The following is a 20,667-nucleotide window of genomic DNA, read 5'->3' on the forward strand; positions in this document are numbered from 1 at the left end:
CTACAAAGATGCTTTGTGACTGCTCTCTAGTCTGCAATTTGTCAGTGTGATATTCATATCTTCGCTGGCACTAATAGCTTATTGGTCCAGTAAACAAGAAAAACACACAGAGAAAGCTATATGAAAAATATCTATTGGGTTTGCTATTTATTTCCTGTTCATTGTCCCTGTTTGTTTCTTTTTTCTCCCATATAATAATAATGGTCTAATATCTGGGAATGGTCCACAGGTGGGTTCACATCAAGGTTAGCTAGCCTGTCTAACTTTATTGAACTCAAAGCTGTAAAGGGTTGATCCATTAACACTTTGAACACAAAACTTTTAGGTTTTACCAACCATCAGTGGTGCTGCCACTCTGTCTGTCTCCTCCTGTTTGAAGATAAAATCAACTTGAGCTTATTTCAAGCACATTCTGAGTCATAATACATTTTACACAGACATTAATAATTGATAGAGAAAAGCAAGCAAAGAGGTTAAAGTCATAACAGGCATTAAAATGTAATAGAGGACAGTATGGAGTTAGTTTACCTCTGACAGCTGATCAGTCGCGCTCCTTCTCTGGAGTTTGATCCGCTCTCCGCTGCATGCTAGTCAATCATCAGGAACAATAAACCCAAGTTGCTGCAGGCGTGACGACGTGGAGAGCGGTGAGGAGCACGGTGGCTACTCGTCAGACTAATTAACCATACAGACAGGGCCCAGCGCCATAACCCAAGACAATTCCAATCTGAAGGGCTGTAATTGAAGTGACAAGTTAATTACAGGCTGATATTATCGTGCGTTCCTTGTAACACCCCTCTGTAACCCCCTCCCCTCTTCTCCCTTTCCTCCTGTCTCAGTCTCCTTTCCGTTCTCTGAAACCTGCTCTAACTTCCATCCTCCGATGTGTTAATTAACAACGGTAGCCCAACAGGTTTGGAGCTTGCGCACATGCCCTCCTATACCCCTGACCTTTTCACCTGTGCCGGATGTATAATTAAACGGAAATAAGTCCACTTTGTCTCATTTTCATTTACAACATTTATGAGCTGCACTTTGTAGACTCGAAACTCCCACCAGCCACGGCGGCAGCACCGCCGCCACAGGCCCCTCGGTTCAGCCCTCTCCACCCAATCCCACCCAGCACCTCTGTGCACCTCTGTAATTAGCGTTAGCATCTTCTTTAAACAAGCTACATAAAGTTTAGTGGCAGGATTAAATCAGATCATTACCATAATATGGCTGTGCAATTTGCCCCTATCTCTCTGCTTTTCCGCCACATCAAAGCCCGGCGGAGCACTGGTGTAATTGGGCCATGCCGCCTTGTCAAGATGATTCAGCCTGATGGCTGCTCCTCTCCCTGAAAAACCTCCTGGGCATGATAATTAATGGAGAAGAAAGTCAAGTCAACTGGAAGAGAAGAAGAAGGAGGAGAGAAAAGGAATAAAAAAAAAAAACTTTGGACAGCTCCACATGAATATTTCACACCTCTGACTTATTCAAAATTAACATTATCAATTTGATGTATAATGGATATTAACTTTGTCAACGCTGTTTCCTTTTAATCTAGCTGTGTTTTTCATGATGTTCCTCAATCTGATTCCTTATGCTGTGACCTTATGAGTGGTTCTAATGATGTAAGAGAAGTGAAATCAAAGTTTGTTTGGCTCATTGTATCCCTCTTAGATCAATGTTGTCATTTCTGATGAGGTGTCGACATGAGGACAGCTGCCATTCAATGAGTTCACATACAGATGATTTTGAAGCTGATTTCCCTTTGGAGTTAAGGTAACAAACAGTGCCTTGTGTATCTATTATAATTTCCTTTTTAAATAGTCTCGTGAGACCAATGCCAATGGCATTACAACAACCTCAGCGTCTTACACAAAATCAGTTTTCTTTGATAATTTACATCATTATGTCACCTTGTAGGAAGAATGCAAATTATAGGCCTGCTGTGCCTTTGTTGACACTCTTTGCCAACACACTTTGGTAATGAATAAGGCAAGGCTTCAAACACAGACAGGTGCTGGGCGTCTAGTAACTCTCACTATGAATATCCAGAGTAGAAAGTCAGCCTGGGTCACTGTTGATTTGTTGCAAATTAGCACCATATGTTTTATCTCTGCGTTTACATATGAATGACTGGAAACACAGAAAGGGAGGCTGGAGGTGGGCGAGGGGATGAATATCGATGATTCCTCTGTATGGCGAGTTTGGCAGGGAGGTGGGGGGGCAGGATGGTGGCTGCCATTCATATGTCCGTCATCTGTTCAGCCAGTGAGGGAGGAGAGACAATGCTGGTGACAGTTGGTGACAGAGACAGCTGGTTGTCCCACTAGCCCCTGCCTGTGATCCACTGTGAGGTGACACCTCGTCCAAAAAAAGGAAAAGAAAAGTGGAAAAAAAAACATCTTTGGACTAATCAAAACAGCAGGCCAGACGCCCTGCCTGCGCCAACAGGAGACCAATGCCACGAGGACGCCCGGCTGGCATGTCAGACAATACCTTCTCTGTCACAGCGTCCCACTACTCCATCTTCCTCCTTCCATCTGCCCTTCCTCGAGTCCTCACCCACCAGCGTCAGGGCACTGGGGGTTGTCAGCTAAACCAAGTAACCTTTCCGCTCTTTCATTTCTTCCACCCCAAATTTGAATATGAAAAGGGACTCACTCTCACCCAGTCAAAGACCATCACTTTAATGATATTTGGCAGTCATTTGATTTATTAGGTTTTAGAGGGAGGGGAGAAGAAATCCACTAAATATTTCATATGCCATGCTAATCCTTGTAATATTGCCAGCTGAAGCCATGTACCTGCACCGCTAAGACGTGAGGCACATGGATTTCTCGCAGTCAGATGGCTGAAAATGCCTGTGAGTCTACTGAATAATAAAATAGCTGTATTGAAATATTTAGACTTTGATTCCCATTAAAGGAATCTTTAAAACATGAGATTTACGTTTCGGGGAAGGAAAGAATTGTGATAGTAGAGACAGCAATCACAACACACTCATACAGAACAACCTTCAGCCAGTTTTGAATAACAGTCACTCCCTCTGTACTCCCTCTAAAAAGTATTTTTTTAGGGGGAAGAAACAGGCGGTACAGGTTCAAACAAAGAGCACGCTGCCACGGCAGAACAAATGGCTCACAAGAAGCAGTTTGCGTGATAGCATGTGTTGTGTTTCTATGGTTGATGTCGGGTGAAAAGCACAAGTGACGAGAGATAGGACCTACACATATATAAAACATTTTGTGACAAAAGTAGCTTCAGAACTGGGAATGAAAGGAAATGAGGTGTCAGCAGTTTCATTCCACTCGCGACACTTCTCTCATCTCAGCCCTGTTTGACATTTCCACAGCTGCTTCGAGCAGTAAGTGTCGTACTGAGGATACCAATGCTCCCTTTGTTCGTGGAGCGCTTTGTCCATTTGACTACATTCCAGATAGACTAAGAGAAGAGACAAAGAGTGACAGAGACATAAACGGAAGCATGTGGTTTACAATCTGCATCCTCAGACCTCGAGGCCTGGGTTGGCTGACAGTGTAAAGGCCTGATGTGCAGGCGCAACGTGCCACATGGTGCCTTCTTGCCTCCCATCTTAGGACACTTCTGGTTAAATTATTCTCTGCCCGCAAGTCCTTGGCAGCCACTTCTCCCTCTTTCATATTTGACATTGACCTTGCTGTGACATCGCCCCCTCTGGGCACTGTGGCATCACTGAGAGATATGATGAAAGCATCCAAAGGCAGGCCACCATGACTACACACAAAACAGACACCACTTTGAACTCTCTGTCTCCCTTTGTTTTCGCTGCAGTTTAAGAGCGGGGGTGGTCAGAGGCCAGCGCAGCTCGCCGTAATGTGCAGCTCACATGTGGCCAGAGCCTGAGTAATGCCGCTTCTTTGGTCGGGCCATGTCGAGAGACGCGCCACAAATATCCACAGCCTGAAATAACAACAACTGTACGACAGTAAACGCTACAGATCTAACATTTCATTTTTAACCAACCAAAACCAGCATGTTTTTTTATTCTGTTCCACATAACTGCACTGCTGTAGGCTATTTGCAATATGCAATACCCAAAGGCTTTGGAGCTGGTAAGATGAGAATTCACTCTGTTGACTAGAGAAGAAACTGTGATCTTCTTTTCCCAGCAGATTCTTTTACTTTGGGAATATGTGTCATAGTGGCATGTGTCACATAATAGTATTGTTTGTAAGTGCGATATCTATGCTCCCCTGTATTGCCTTTAAAAAGAGATGATGCACCTTAGATGTGATGTGAAATGTATACATGTTGTATACATAGATGTATGTATGTATGTATAGTTTGTCATTCATTAGCTGCTAGCTTCTCTCAACTGATGGCGGAGCACAATGATGGCCCCAAGGAAGCTTAAAGAAGAAGATGAAAACCCAGAGGAGACACTGCTCTGCATCCGCAATGAGGTGGTTTGCAGGTAATGAAGCGGATGCGGATAAGGTTGTGTGTTTCTGTGTTTGTTTGTGCCTGTATGCACATGTATATTCTATCTGTGCTCATGCTGAAGTTAGCTAGTTATACATGCTAATCACAGCTACTGGGTGTGTAATTGGACATAACAGGCATCACTTGGGCAGGGTGGGCGGGAAGAGGCAGTTTGGCTCCTTGAAGGCCCAGCTATAGCTAATTTGCACACAGTGATATTCCCGCGTTGACAACTGGAGGCAAATAAATGAGCAGGGAAAAGGCAGCCAGACGATATGCCACTGCGCACCCGCTGCTTGATTTGCCACCAGGGCTTCTGCACCCAGGTAGCACAATTACTGCCCATCCTCTCTCCCTAAATTGTGAAGCGGAAGAGAAGTGACACCCATAAGGCGTGCATCACTGTAATCGAATCTAAATGAAGGCTGTGCATAACCAGAGCTCCCACCTGAGACAGTGGGAGAGATGTGACCGCGCCAGCCTGTCAACACCGTGTCAACACACCCGTTCACAGCCCCGTCCGCATGCATAATCACACCAATCATTACAGTGTCAATGATGATAACGTAAATATAAAGAGTGGAGGCAGGAAAGATGAGGAAGAGGAGCGTAGCAGCGATCGCTGGGCAAAGCCTCAACTTAGAGAGTGGAAACAGTGGCTGTGAGCACGAACAATGTAGCAATGAGGAGGGAAAGTGTTGAGTTAAATTTTGATCAGTTACACTGAGGTTACTTTATATCAGGTGGTAAGGAGAGCACACATGTACCAGTGCAAAGATCACATGTAACATTTATGTTTAGGTGTAACTTTTTGGGGAAACTTTCAGCAAACATCACATGATGGCTTCAGAAATAGAGTGCATCTTCAAATGGGTGGATGCTCCTTCTCTTCCTCTTTGCAAATAAGTCACAAGTTTCAGTAAATTACAGCTGTGAGTTTGAGAGTTCAAAATATCACCTTAATAAATCAACTTAGAATAGCACCGTTAAGATAATATTAGCAGCAGGCCAAGGCGATGTTCAATAATTGACAGAAAATGGAGCTTATAATACGTTCACAGCTTATTGACGTGCATTGTGACAGCCTAATGTTGAATTGTAATTGGACTTTTTTAAAACACCACTGGATTGTATCACGTTACAATCTGAAATAATGAGCTATGTGCATACAGTATGTCTGACTCCTAGTTTGACAAGCTAAAAGACTGTGGCATGTGTAGCACAGGTCATTGCACATGGTTGTATCTGATAGCTGGTTAGCAAGGTAGCTTGTTAGCTCAAAAATGCTGCACAAAAACCAAGGGCTCCTGTCACAAAGCCAATTACTCCTATTGAAATCTATCCGAAAGAGCCGTCATATTTACTTCAATATTCTTACTGGTGTGCTATGTCAGAGCTAGCTTGGTAGCGCTGGGTAAGGCGCTGTGAACTGCATACGTTTGAAAGACAAATTCAACCTTTTCACTCTAAATTGACTTAAAAGGGTGTGTATAACATATAGAACAGTATTTTAAAATATCCACAGTTTCTATTCGGTCATTGTATATCTGTATAATCCACTTTTTTGACAATATCAGCATCTGTTTATTATAAATCAAGCAATAACAAGAAGTTAGCATTGAATCAGTAGTAGCATGCCGTTGTTTGCAGTGGCATTTCTGTGTCCCGTCAGGTTTATAGTTGAAAACAAGATTATTGGGTTGACTTGACTCATCTGTGGATTAATGAGTGCTGTCCTTGTAAAAAACAAAGTAGACAATAGGTTGAGTGAGGCATAATTTGGACAGAGTAACTGTGTGTGTGCCTGACTGCCTTGGTGTGTGTGTGTGTGTGTGTGTGTGTGTGAACTTGCTCACCATTGCAGGAGTTTAAATCATTGCCGATGTCAGAAGGGACACGCTCCATGCCACCCAGCATCATTATCAGCACTTCCTGGTGCCAAAGGGGAAGCATTAAATCCTCTCCACCACCCCAGCGATTGAGACTGTCACTGTCATTAACCTGAGGTGACGTCGGTGCAGGCCGCTCAGCCTGTTAGCCGCTATCCCCATTGACATCTACACACTGCTAACCTGCCAGCAACAGAGACGTATGTCTGTATAATGCTGGAGCCAGTTTCTGTCGCTGCAGAGTCTACAGCAAAACTTTACTCCGTACCAGTAACCAGACACTATAGGACTTACAACTGATAATCTCAGTTAGGAAGAGGAAGTTGCAGGTGGTATGTTAATGTTGTAGTTAGGGTTTTGTTTCCCTCTTTGGTTACTTTGGTTCCTCTAAATGGATAAAAAGGTGACTTTTTACAGTGCTGTGGCTCTGCCACTAAAGTGCTAGCTAAATAAATAGTGTGCACATTCAAATGTGAATGGATTAAAACAATTTGAGATCTATGAATTTTCAATTGTTGATGAAAATAGTTGGTTTTCTATTCCTAAATGATTACATTTGATGGTTTTTGAGGGAAAAAAAACCCAAGTGTACTATGACCATAAATCAATGAACCCCAGTGTAGAAAAGTCTTATTGTAGTGTTTTCTTTATGTCACCTCTGTAACCCAGCAGCAATGTGCTTTAAATTTTAGTGTTTTCATTTCATAATCCCATCATTCTAGCATTTCAGTCATTCTACTGGCCTAAACAGTCCCCTCAGTGAGCGATTTCCTTCCCTGTCATGAACACCAGTAGAGGGAAAAAAAACCTATCGACAGCACAGCTCTGGTTAAAGTGAGGATGGCGACACCCTGTTTAACGACGTGTGTACTTTGTGCTGTAAGTGTAATACGTGATTTACAGTACTGTGGATTTTATTTTGAGGGATCCAACTGCCTTCTCGGGTGATGATGAAGTAGCAGCGCAGGGATATAGCAAGTCGGCCAGTCTCTGGAGGCTTTGACCAGACATGTTTCCCTCTTTCTTTAGCCCACAATTAGAAGCGATAGTCTCCCACTCCTACGATGGCTCCCTCTCCTCAGCAGAGATATATTTATCTGAGGATAATTGGCCATTAAATCCTCACTTGACAACTGTGAAAATGCCACCCCAAGAGTAATCTGGCTGCCAGAAAATGACAACGGTTGGCAGAGCTGTCGACTGCTGGGAGCCACATCAGGAATGGATGGATCTATTCCACACACTCACATCCATGCACATGCACATGAACAGCGCTGGCTGTCCTAATCAAATTCTGTCCTCTTCGCAGGCTTGTGATTTTTTTTTTTTTTTTAATAAAAAAGGAAACCCCTCATTATGATCCCTATTAAAAGACAGGTCTCAGCACTAAGGATAAAACACTATCCTTTTAAACCCTTCTGTCACTAAAGAGAAATGCACTTTTTAGCTTTATTTATTTTCATTAACTTTGCAAGCTCCCTGCTTTGATCACTTGATCGGGGTACTCCATATTCAATTACGGATGTCGCACTTCTTTGAAAACCCTTATGTAAAATTGGATTCTTCTTAGCATAGCGTCTGTCTGACTTGAGCTGATCCTTATCATACGGTTCAAAGTATCTGAGCTTACCAGCTTTTTGAGGCTGTCGAAAGCCTGGCCAAGGCAAATGAGAAGACAAGCGTTGCGCTATAAATTTCTGTCCTTTTCGTCCAAGTGCTTTGGCTGTCTCTCAAGCTGCTAACATGAATCAGACTGAGAAGCAGATACAGTAAGTGTAATTATTCTCAAAGGATGAAGAAAAGACCAGATCTTTGATGGTGTTTCAGATACTGGCCATAGTTAGCCTCTGGGTGAATATCTTCCTGTGTGTGTATGTGTTTTCTCTCTCTCTGATCAAATCCATACCAGATTTCTTCTTAGATTTATAATATTTCCATTTTGAGGTTCAAACATTACCTAAATGTGCAATATATACTTTTCTGCAACTAGAGGTCTTTCAATAAAACAATATGAAAGACAGAGCAATGCTGTCATTGCATTCAGACAAACCAATAAAAACAATGAATAAAGCATTTTCACTTAAAAAAATCAGCTTCTCAGATGCTGTTTCGCTCTTCGGCGGAGGGGCTGCTAGCCCAGCTGCTGTAGAGGTTTTAGCCAGAGACCACTTAGCCACAGAGGTCTCCTCTTCTCCAACACAAAACGACCAGTTGATTAAACCGTTAAAAACATTAAAACAATGAAGCAGCTTTTTGTTAAAAATCTGTGTTTCTCCAATGCTGTTCCGCATGTTGGAGGTGACTGGAGCTGAAACACTTTGCTCAGCTCGTTTCTCTGTTAACTTAAGATACCAAAGTCCGATGGGTAAAATCCTCCAACCGGTTAAAAAATATATTTAGAATGACCAAGATCTTAAAAGTGCATTTTTAAAATGTGGCAGGTCAAAGAGTCCATCTATGAACCTCTGACAGGATACATTTGGGATCATGTGAGTACACAACTCAATAAAAATACCGTCTTGTCTTGTCTTGTTACTTTAGGACATTTTAATGCAGAAATGTTTACACTTTTAAGTTGATTTTGCATAAAGGGAATGCTGGATGAGAACTTCATGGAAAAGGTGGAAACAAAAGTGACTCATGATCAGCGTGGTTAGATTTGTACTTGGGAGTAGGTGGTTAGGGTTTTTGTTGTTACTGACATCTTGGATCAGCGTACAGCATTTGTGTGTTTTATTGTCTGGCAAGAAATCACTGACCATGACAGAGCGGTTGCCATAGGAATGTGAACATTATCTCTCACAGAGGAGGTCGGGGGGGTCTCTTTTTCCTTAATCTGGAAAACACATGTTGGAAATGAAAGGCTGATTGAATTACTGTATTTGTTTGAGAAAGTGCGAGCTTGTGGCAGAGCGACAAGAGTTTTATAAAAGTCATAAATATATGCCTCACAAAAGTGCTTTTCTGTCCATGTTCACTGCAGTGAATGATTGGATGAGAATGCCGTGTATCCACTCTGCTCCTGATCTAGGCCAGAGTGTGAGGCAGACACTCACAGCACCTGTGTATGGAGATGTTGCAGGCTTTCAGACAGAGGTAGCGGAGAGAATGGGGAAACTCTGCTTTGAGTGTATCCTGTCTTTTCAGATGTCATTTGTGTTGCAGATTCAGGGGTTACTCAAATCACAGCACCCTGCCAGAGCATGTTACAAGAAACACCCATCTCCGTTCCCCATCCAGGACGCTGAGAGCTTTCTCTGATATTACCCAAATGGTAGCGGACAACAGGCCAAGGATGAATATTACTAATAATACAGCAAGAAGCAGGAAAAAAGGGGGGATTCTGCTCTAAAAGCTCTAGACTGTGTTGTTTATTAATTCAAAACAGTGTTTCAGTTTCACAATCCATGTTATCAAAAATTCCAACATTGTCTTGAGTGCAATCTCATGTTGGAGCGATAATGGGACGGAAAGTACGGCAGAGGTGAATAGAAGGTACGCAGCATAAACTATTCACCAGAACGCATGAGATTGGAGGAGAGGGAGTGAGAGAAAGCAGTGTTTCTGTATTTCCGTACCTCTACCCACCAGTGACAACACCCAAAACAGACGCGCTCTACGTTTTAACAGTTTGTAGAAGAAGCTTTTGTTTGTTCCATTGTGTTTTTTTGCCTCTGTTGTTTTTTTACACCCCTCCTATCACATCAGTCCTTTACTCTGGAGGCTGCCTCGCCGCTCATAAACAACAGCATTCTCCCAGTCGGCTCTGTTTGATGACCTACATTACATTCTCTTTGCATGGAGGTACAGCGGGCTTACATGTTGTGTGTGCATAAACTCCGGTGTAAATGACTCGAACAAAAGGGAGGAGCAGCCGTACGGGGATGGAAATGAAAGTGCGTACCATTGTAGGGGACACATTGCATCAAGAGAGCTCAGTGTAGTCTAAACACCGCCACTGAGGGTTTGTGTCACTAATGATGGCTCGCTCTGGAGCAATGTATGTGCGAGCACGTTTTTTCTGCATGTGTGCTCATCATGAGTTCGTCCCTCACACATGAAACACAGTCAGTGCTCCTCTGGGACCTACTGGAAGTCACTTCCTTCTTCTGGTTTGACAAGTTATATGTGATAACAATCCACAGTGCATCTTTGGGGCTGGGTGCAGGAGTCTAGAAACCAACATGCATCTGTAGATGCACAGAAAATCAGCTCAAATGAGTTTCATCTGGCTGGATAATGAGCATATTGAACATGCTTTGATCACAGAGCAAGAGCCAGCACCCCACATCATGGCAAAATCATGTATTGACTTCTATTGTATGTGCAGTGATTGTGCTCAACTCCTAGCAAAACCACATATGTTCGGCATGGATGAAAAGTCATCTCCATGATGTTCATGCAACAACAGAATCTTTGATTACTGCTTTTGAAGCACGGGCAATTTCACCATCTGAAACCCATGTCTCTGCAGAGTCTCAGAGTACACCCGTGGCACTGTTGCAACTTGTGTAATGTGTCATGTGGACGTCTGTTCGCTTGGAAGTAAGAGCTCAGTTCTGAGAGAGCCATCACACAAATTAAGCCCCTTCGTTTCCCCTCTCCAAAAACTAAAAGTTTTGCTGTTATCCCTGAGAGCGGCACTAAAGCAGAAAGCCAGTTAAGCTCCATTAGGAGCCTGCGCGCTGTGACGATCTCATTGGAAGTGCTGGATGAAAATTGCCCGGATTAATGTGTTAATCCACCTCTTTAAAATGCTAATGTCCATTTTATGCCCATTAAATCTCAGTGTGCGTTTTCTTTGATGCGTGCAATTTCTATCAATTAAACACAGAGGAGTGAAACAGGCAGGAGGGAGATTAGTTCTCTTGCTTCAAGCATGAATTTCTCCTTTTGGTTTCATATTTATCTTGAATGGGGGGGGGGTGTTTGGAATGGGTTTGTGAAATACAGAAGGAGCAATGTGGCGATATGAAGAATTCTGGGAGCCCTGCGTGCCTTTCACAGAGCTTATAACAAACCACCAGACATCCACTAGCAATAGGAAATATGTAAACATATTATTGAAGTGATGTGAGTGTTTTTTTGTCTGTTCTTCTCTTTACCTGATCTTCCATAATCATATATTTACCCTGCTGTCCTTTAATAAACATTGCTTTTTATTATTCACAGTTGAAGGTAAAAAAAAAAAAAAAAAAAAAAGTTTGGCTATTATACTGACTACAGTTCCATTATTTCATTTGTAAGACATCTGTATATGCATGTTAAAATGCATTTGTTGTCATTTCGAAGTTGACTGCTGCAACATCACTTAAATACCTCCCCCTAATGCTTTACATGACATTACATGACCTGTACTTCATGGTTATTAATAGTATAAAATTCCTCAACTTCTTTCTGCAAAATAAGCTTCACAATTTAAAATAAACAATAAAAGCTAAAACTTGAGGTTGCGATTGTAATGCTTTAAGCCATAGTGCCCCAATGATATTCTTGTAATAACTATTAATATTTAAAGTTGCTCCAATCTTCTTCAGATGAAGTGTGCAATGTGTCAAGTGTCGTTTGAAGTGAAACACCCTCAGAGAATATCAGCTGACCCTGCATTTCTACCAAGCAGCAAGCTCCAGTGCTGAAAAACAGCACAGCGAAGAAAACATGGAATTGACAAAAACTGCAGTTCCTTGATTTTCCACTTGAGGCTGTCTCAAAAGTGAGTGATCACAGTTTGCAACATTGCCCTTAGGTGGCATAGGTTTAAAATTGAAGTGCAAAGAAAGAGAATCTGAGCGTGATTTGCATGAGTTTAAGAGATAAAGCAGGATAATGATGTTATGAGATTTTCCTGGAAGAAATTAACTTTTAGTCCACATTCAAAGAGTTCTGCAGAGGAAAGTTTATTCCAACTGAGAGGAGAGAGGACACTGACTTAGACAGTGTCACTAAATGTTCAGTAGAAGTAAAATCAAAATCTTCTCTAATCTTCTCTAATAAGTCCTCGTGATGACAGATAATAGAAATGTGAATCTAGTTAGTAGTAACATATACCACAGGAGTCATTCAGACAGCAAAATGATGAAGTTCACAGTTCAAAAGCTGTAGTTCCCTGAGTGCCTGAGTCACAATAATATACACAGCTGTGATGTGATTCAGAGCTATTGTCCTGTAACACTGACAAATCCATTTCCAGATCAGTCAGTGGGAAGCTCCAGAAAGCCATGGGTATTGATTATGGACCACAATCACAAATTACTGAGCTGAATCATGTGTCTGCAACAGCCTGCAGATAGAATAAGCAGTTTGGATAGAAACGAATTGCGTGGTGAATCCTGTGGAATTTCTCATCCCACAAATGGCGGGATGACTCGCGGATGCCCTCGCTGTTGTGCAAAGCCTTTTAAGACCAGGAGTGACATAGCTTGTCCAATCACAGAGGCCTCTGTGGCTGACCATAAAATGCTTCCAGATTTGTCACACACAGACACACACACACAGACTCATTGTTCGGAGTTAAAATGCTTCCAGTAAACTCACATTTATCATGTGAGCACTATTTTTGAGGTAGAACGCAGGGAATGATTTATGGAGGCATTTCGACTCCTCTCGCGCTCGCCCTCCATCATGAGCAAAGTATGCTGCCGTAAATGTAAAATACACCCCGTGCTACATGGTGAAAATGTACTAACTCATATTTTATTTACTCATGCATTGTGTGACAAGTTGCTGTGTGCCAATGGAAGGGCCACTGGCTTTTTGGGAGGTCTAGGAAGCTATGAATATAGATTATTTGGATGCGAATGCAGTGCAGTCCATTAAGATGACTGAAGATAAAGCCAAAGCTTTAATTGCTCCTGTTTACAAGACTCCAAAGTCAAAAGCAACTAAGTGCTGGCAGCCTTTATTTCGGGTGGGGACACCCCTAATCCAACCCACTCTCCACCTCTCCCCCTGCCACTCGTCCCCATCCTTTAATGCACATAATAAAACAACTGGGCCTTCCAACAGCAAAGCGGCCCCTCCCCCAGTGTAAGCATATGTGGACTATTCAGTGGGATGGGTAATTTATTAAAATCGACCTAATTTTCCGTGATATATCAAATCTCTGCCTCAGTAATCGCAAGCCCCATTTCATTGAGCGAATTAGGTGCCCACTGCTCGGTGCGATCAGAGGCCTGGAAAATGAGGCCCGGGCTGGTATTAGAGAGTGTTCACAGCCTGCTAATGGTCGGGGATGAAATAGATTTCCACAACATTCATTACAGTTCAGCGACAAAGTTGAGCAGCTAAATATAAGCACACGCTCAGCACCATCATTACAGAGGCCTGTTTAAACATACATGATGACGGACGATTTGTGATATGGAGGTACTGATGTGGTGGGTTAAGGGGAAGCTTAAACTACTATATTGTTGCCATATGATCAGAAACCAGGGTGGGTTTGTTACATATTCATTAAAATCAGGAAGACATACATTTTTTAATTTTAGGTATTTAGCTTAAAGTATTATCTAGAGAGACTGACAAAACATATGGTGATTAATTATGTATCATATTCAGCATTTTGAACAGAAGAACAGTTACTGGAACAGGTTCAATTTTATGCCTTCTTCACATTCATCAAAAGCCTTAAGAGAACAGTGTGACCACTCAGAGCCGCCATACATGTAGACCTCATCATCCAAAATGTAAATACAGATATTAACACATTTACAAGTGAATTTCACACTTCAGAGACTCAAGCTACGGTAAAAATAGATCTGGTACAGAGTGGAGCAAGGAGCTACATATGAGTTGCTGAATGAAGGATGTAGTGGACACAAGCATCATCTACAACGACAGCACGCTCCTCCAGCAGCCATGAAGGAAGAGTGGTCCTGTGTACATCAACCATTCTCTTGATGCAGATTTGTCCAGGATTTGTAAATACAGCATCTTTAAAGAAATCACTACAATAGGTACACTCTCTATGAAAGTGGACCCCAACATCTTGAAGTAGACCTGGAAATGATCATCAGCTACGTTATATTCAGGTACAACTCTCCTTACTCTTATATCTTCATCTCATTGTGAATTTTCACAACAAATAGAAAAATAGCATGGAATCAGTGTCAGTGTAATTTTTATTAGATGAAAATGCTCTAGCTTCTTACTTTACAAACAAGAGCGGTACCAATCTTTTTTTGAATGATGGATGGCATGACCTATTTTCTATGAAAACAGCATAAAACAATGTTTGCATGGTATCTGAATATTTCGCCATTTGGTAACATGAAAACTTATGATGCTACATGGAAAGTATGTTGGACTGTCTTCCTTCATGCTGCCATTGATCTCCCACAGTAAAATGCAATGGAAAAGCCACAGACTCCAAATCAGGATACATTTCAAAATATCAAAAACCGAGTACACAGGCAAGACTGCATCATTTGATACATCTGGATGGAAAGATGATTTGAGAACATCACTCTTTAACATTAGTATTTCTTCCCATCTTAACCTCTAATAGGGGATGACAGTAATCTTTTCCAGGGTTCTGATCAGCAGAATAAACACTGGAATCTAGTTAGTAGTGTGGTTTCTCACACCCACCATGGTGCCAAACTGAGCGCTCTATCCTCAGTGTCAGTTTGTGCAAATTACCTAAATGCTAAAAGGTATTTTAAGAAAAAAGTTTATTTCTTGGTCATATTGAATGCAATCATTCTAAAAACTGTTCACAGCCCAGCCGAAAGTGGATAACTACAAGTATAGCTCTCTTCACATCTAGCCAAACCTCAGAGGCAATTTTTGCGTGGAAACAGACAAAGCCTGGTCATTGTCATGTTGTTCTGCTTGTTTTGGGGTTGAGGCTAAATTAGTTGCAACTGAGTTTGAGGTCCCGAGACGGCACGCTCCCATGATGTAAGGGCCACCATTTGTCATTATACAATTTGTCTGTACTGTTTTCAACAAACAGGAAGTCCCTTAAAACTAGTGGAGGACCTGGCAGGGATGTGTTTCCTCCGACAGGCTTATAGAAGAGGACTGATGGGATTGGACAGATTCAAGATTGTGCGTTTGTCTCTGATGGCTGGGACTTTTCCCTCCCAGTTTTTCTGAGGAAGGAGCCAGCACACTTGGACAGCCTGCCAGCCACAATAGCGCGTGAGAGATCTATCCCACAAAAAACATTGTCATTCTTGTACTCCTTATGCCTCTGGTTTTTCTCCTAAAACACAAGCATCCATGCGTTCCAATAACTGAAGCAGCATTTTGGTTTGTACTCCAAGATTTCCATTACTTCCCCTCCCTGTCTTCCAGTGGTTCCAGCTGGTGTTGTTGGATTGCATATTGCAGCATGATCCTTCGGGAAGGCATTGTTATGGAAGTTGGGTCTACTGCACTAGAATCTATTCTGACTCCATTCAACAGCTTCCCTGTCTTAACACCACAGCTGTCAGCAATGTCACTACATGATGAGCCGTGACACCACCGAATCTAGCAACGCTTTGTCACCCTGATACACTTAAGCATTGGTTACAGAGCTCTGGCTCGGCAAAGACATGCTGTCAAGTAAGGAAAGACCATTATCTGCAATAGACACAAAAGTACAGGGGATCCCTGCAGACACAGAGATGATTAAGGGCTAAGTGTCATTCTTTCTGTCTTGGTGTATTTTTTAAAGAGCTCTATCTCTTACTGTCCTTTTTACAATGCGCCTCAGACTTATTGCCCGATCCCTCATGCCTGCTCTGAAGGGACACAGACCCTGACAACCATGTTGGGGTATTATCCCGAGGTACTGGCCTCGGTCATACACCACTTCTCCTCGGAGCATCCGAAGATGGGCAAAAAAATTGAGAGTAAATCAATGTGAGGATTTACATACATGTGGAAAGTTATCAGTGATGAGCACAGGGACAGCCAAGTGTGAGTGGGATTTGAAGTGATGGGAAAGTATTTGAGGAATGCACACAAGAGAATGAGAGCCTTGGTTCTGGGGGCCAAAATAATGTAGCTAAGCCTTGCTGACACGGGTCTGGCTATTGGTGTCTGATTTCCAAATGACGATTCCGCAAGCATGCCACTAAAACTGCCAGATTTAAAAGTGTGATTCCCTATGGGGCCAGTCATGCTCGACACATAAACACTCAAGGTAGTGTCAGGCATGCTGAATAAAGGTGCCTAATTTGTATGCACTTTTAGACAAACTGAATGTATATCTAGGGATAGATAGCAATCTGGATTCACACTGTTTTCATATATTAATATCTTGAAAATGCCCAAAACTTTAGGATTGCTGCAAACATCAGTGTCTTCCTGAAAGAACATTCAGCTGTATTTAAAGCAATAGTATTTTGGGAAATACACCTATTTGCTTTTTCACAAAGACTTAGATAAGAATATCTGTCTGGTAAAATAGGCTAGGACATTCAGCAGCTGATTAGCTTAGCTTACCACAAAAACTGGTAAAGGGGAGGAATAGCTAGCATGGCTCTGTCTGTATAAGAAGTAATAACAACTAAGAAGTAATGTGTGGATTAATGATATTAAGTGTTGATGATTGGATTTGGTTGCCCCAAGAAAGAGCCAGGCTAGATGTTTCGCCCGATTTCCAGTTTTTGTGCTAAGCTAAGCTAACCAGCTGCTAATCGTTGCCTTTGATTTACAGACACAAGAGCGGTAATCTTCTCCTCTAACTCACCGCCATAAAAGAAATACACTACAAATATTTTCATTTTAATAATGTCTGTAAAGTCACTATCGCTGAATAAGGTAACACAATGGTGAACTGATGAAAGCCCTTGCATTGGCAGTATTATAAACTGGGTGTCTGTGGCGACATTGCCAGGAAAAATAACAAGCAGTGCATAATTCTTGAGTTGTTTTTCATCATTCAGGCAGTGGTTGGTCAGCCAGAGAGGGCAGGGGAACTAACGTAACAGACTCGTTCTTCACTGTGTGTGAAGTGGCATACTGTTTTTTATGATCTTCTTCTTCTGGAATACACAGTTAGGCTACATCTACATGATGACGATCTGAACAGAAGACGCAGAAGTGGCGTCACGTCTTCACTTTTTATTCCGCGTTTAGACAAGCGTTTTCGTGAGGAAATCCCCAAAAATGCAGTCATTGTCTAAACGAAAGGCACTTCCGATAAAATATTTTGTCGTTTTTAGCTGCAAGCGTCCTTGTGTAAACGGGGCCTTACTATGGATGAACAAACAAATAAACAAGTTATCACCAGAGGTGCCAACAAAGAGAACAAAGCATAGATCTTTTACATTATAACTTTATATTTAGAGTTAGGATTTGCAGTACATTTTGCCTGCCCTAGATTTTGCAGCCAGTTTGAGTGAGTGCAAACAATTCTGCTCCTCCAACCTCTAGGCAACCATGAGCCCATCTAACAGTCTGAAGAGTGACATTAGTATTCACAAAGACAGACAGACAATCAGGCTCCAGTTTTATCACTCAACATTTGTAAGAGTCCGATCTGAGACACAGCAGTATCAATAAAAGATCTAATTTCCAGCCGCACTCGAACAACTGCGCCTCTTTCAACCTACACTGTGGGTATCAATTGTGCACTGAATAATGAAAAGCAATTATGTAGCTAAACAAAGCCATGGCGGTAATAGGCTTTTGTTTTATTTTTATCCACAAAATGAAAATAGATTCTGCGGCTGTGTGTGGTTTTCTTTTTTGAGATTGTTTGGGTCACACTCAGGACATGCTCTTCCTGACACCAGTCTGGCTTCAGAAATAATGTGATGGAGGTTCCAATCCAGATGAATTAGAAGGCACTTTAGTATGAATTCTGGGGACAGCGGCAAACAATCTGGTTGAAATGAGGAGGAAACAGAAGTCGACTGCTTAGATTGTGTCTCGATTAATTATTCAGCAACCAGATTCTCTATCCAATGACCCCAGTAAAGAAGCACAAATTATTTAGCAAGCTGCCACATCAGCGCTTGGTGTGAGGACATGAAGCATGGGCTCTCACTGAGGTATCATAGGAGGCATGTGAACCTCCGTTCAGGCTGCTTGCTGCATGACACATGGCCTTGTGGGTATTGATGGCTGTATCAGGGCACAGAGGTATGGTTTCTCTCACCAGTCACCCATCCAGCAGCCAGGCCTGATAAGAGTGGTAAAATGTAAGCCCTTGTTACCAACAGTGAATGGTTCAGATGCAACAACTTAAGAGTCTCCTTATAAAATCAGATACCTATGGTGTTTGAAAAAGTGACACCAATTCCATCACTACAACTGATTCCACAGGATTTAACCAAACAGGAGTACTTGTTACAAGACATGGAAAGACACAAGTATTTGATGGGCAATCTGGTGTTAAATTTGCAGACCAGATCCACTATTTTTACTGTAAAATGCATTTTTAAATACTTCTTCATAAGCAAGTGCGGGCAAAACTTAGCCCTAGTCTGCATGTGTGACCATGTGTTTTTTAGTGTTAGTTAGTCACGTGACTTTTATCCAAATATAAATGCTTCATGTATAACAATGAAATATGTTGATGTGTTTCTGCAGCAGTGTCACCAAGACAAAGTCCTGAACTTAATGACATACAGTGAAATGAGACAGCCACGTCTGACAGCATGATTGTCACCCTGTTATTTTTGTTGCTCTTAAAAAAGCTATATACTTTCCACAGCCACTCAAAATGTGTTATGATTTCGAAGCGTGCCAGACACGGAGAGAGAGAGAGACAGAAAGAGAGAGAGAGAAAGAGAGGGGACAGACTGTTTGCATACACATATGCAGGTGTATGTGTGTTTGTACACTGTGCATGTGATAGGGAGTTAGCCTTGATCTTGTTAGTGGTGATTGGGGTCTCGGTGAGACCTCACACACTGGGCTGTGGGTGTAATTGCCCCTGGCAGGCCGGCCTGTAACCATGTGGAAGCTTAGGGGAGAGGAATGGGGAGGAGAGTACGGGGCCTTTGTTTGTGGCAGCCGCCACATGTCTGCCTGTGTGGCAGTGCCGAGCTCCCGGGTGTGGAGGCTTGGCTTTGGGGAGATGATTGTTATAGCACTGGTGTTGGCTTTAAAAATGCCTTTTTAATGGGAATGCATTTCACAGGCAAGAGCAGCGAGGTCTGGGAAGCCAATATCACAGCGGCGGGGTACAGAAGTTCAGCATGTGCTTGTGACGGGAGAAGGTTCATCAGTGGAAACAGCCTGCCATCTGCTGCTGGACACAAGAATAACAGACAGGCTCATGAAATGCTCCCCACACTTGTGTTTTTCAGAGCTTTGCTTTCCTGAAACAGATATTTTATGACAATTTCTGCATGTAAAACAGAGGAAAATAACCCTTTAAATAGTGCATTAAGTGCATAAAATTAGCCTGAACTCAAATGCAATGTTTTCTGTTCTCTTTTTTTGAGATTACATTTAATTCAATATATTTGGGTCAAATCAACCTCTTTTCCAACATTTCTCTATTACTTTTTGTCTTTTCACACACTAAATCTGCATGTAAACAAACATGATGCATTTGTCATCAGTCGTGTAACTGTGGTTGTAAAGTAGCTTAATTAAAGATCCATTCAATACATGACCTTTTCCACTTACCTCAAGCACTTTCAACGCTTTTCCTTAATGAACAAATGAATTATGCAGTAACCTAGGCTCAGCCAACAAAAGGCATTTGCTGCCTAATGTGTTTGCCTAAATAGCAGTGAAGAGCAGGCCTACCTTTTAAGTGGATAAGGTACCTCTGTTCGGCTTGCGGTAAGTGTCTAGTTTAATTTAATTCAATAATCCTGATAAATGAAATAAATCCCTTTTGGGACATCCATTCCTTGAGTAGTGAGATAATATAAAATGAGGTTCACAGAGAAAAAATTAGAACATTATGGTTGATTGAGCTTTTACAAAAAGCAGAAATATTAATACAGAGATCTTCTTTATGTTTATAATTTTGCAATAATGAATGAAGGCATCCATGTGGAAAACAATCAGAGCTCGAAATGGATGACAGTGATTGTGAGGCTTAGTGAAAGAATGCATTAGCATTTTCGCACACTCCCAATGCAAATTGTTTCACTTAAACTTTTTAAATACCATTTTGTGTTCTGACTTAATTTTAATAAGTTTGCAGATAAGGAAGCATAAGCATTGACTTGAAAGGCAGATCGTGAGTCTCTGCAACACATTTATTCACCATTTCATTCATGAGAGGAAAGGGGGAAAATTGAAAAGAATGAAAGAACATGATCTTCTCTGAGAAATAATACATTTCTTTTGCTGAATTGAGATTATTCAAATATAATAAAAATATCCATATCAAACATTAATTTGAATTCAATATAGATGCTTG

General features: G+C 41.8%; 1 long non-coding RNA gene across 1 annotated transcript; it reads right to left on the reverse strand.

The window, feature by feature from the left end:
• Positions 1-307: 307 nt before the first annotated feature.
• On the reverse strand, positions 308-1,291 carry LOC131982943 (uncharacterized). The gene is made up of 3 exons (XR_009395440.1): positions 1,212-1,291; positions 529-735; positions 308-369 (listed from the first exon to the last, which is right to left on the reverse strand). It is a non-coding gene; the product is annotated as an uncharacterized LOC131982943 (long non-coding RNA).
• Between the last annotated feature and the right edge of the window lie 19,376 nt (positions 1,292-20,667).

This window comes from Centropristis striata, chromosome 2, assembly GCF_030273125.1.
Source record: "Centropristis striata isolate RG_2023a ecotype Rhode Island chromosome 2, C.striata_1.0, whole genome shotgun sequence".
Lineage (NCBI taxonomy): Eukaryota > Metazoa > Chordata > Actinopteri > Perciformes > Serranidae > Centropristis > Centropristis striata.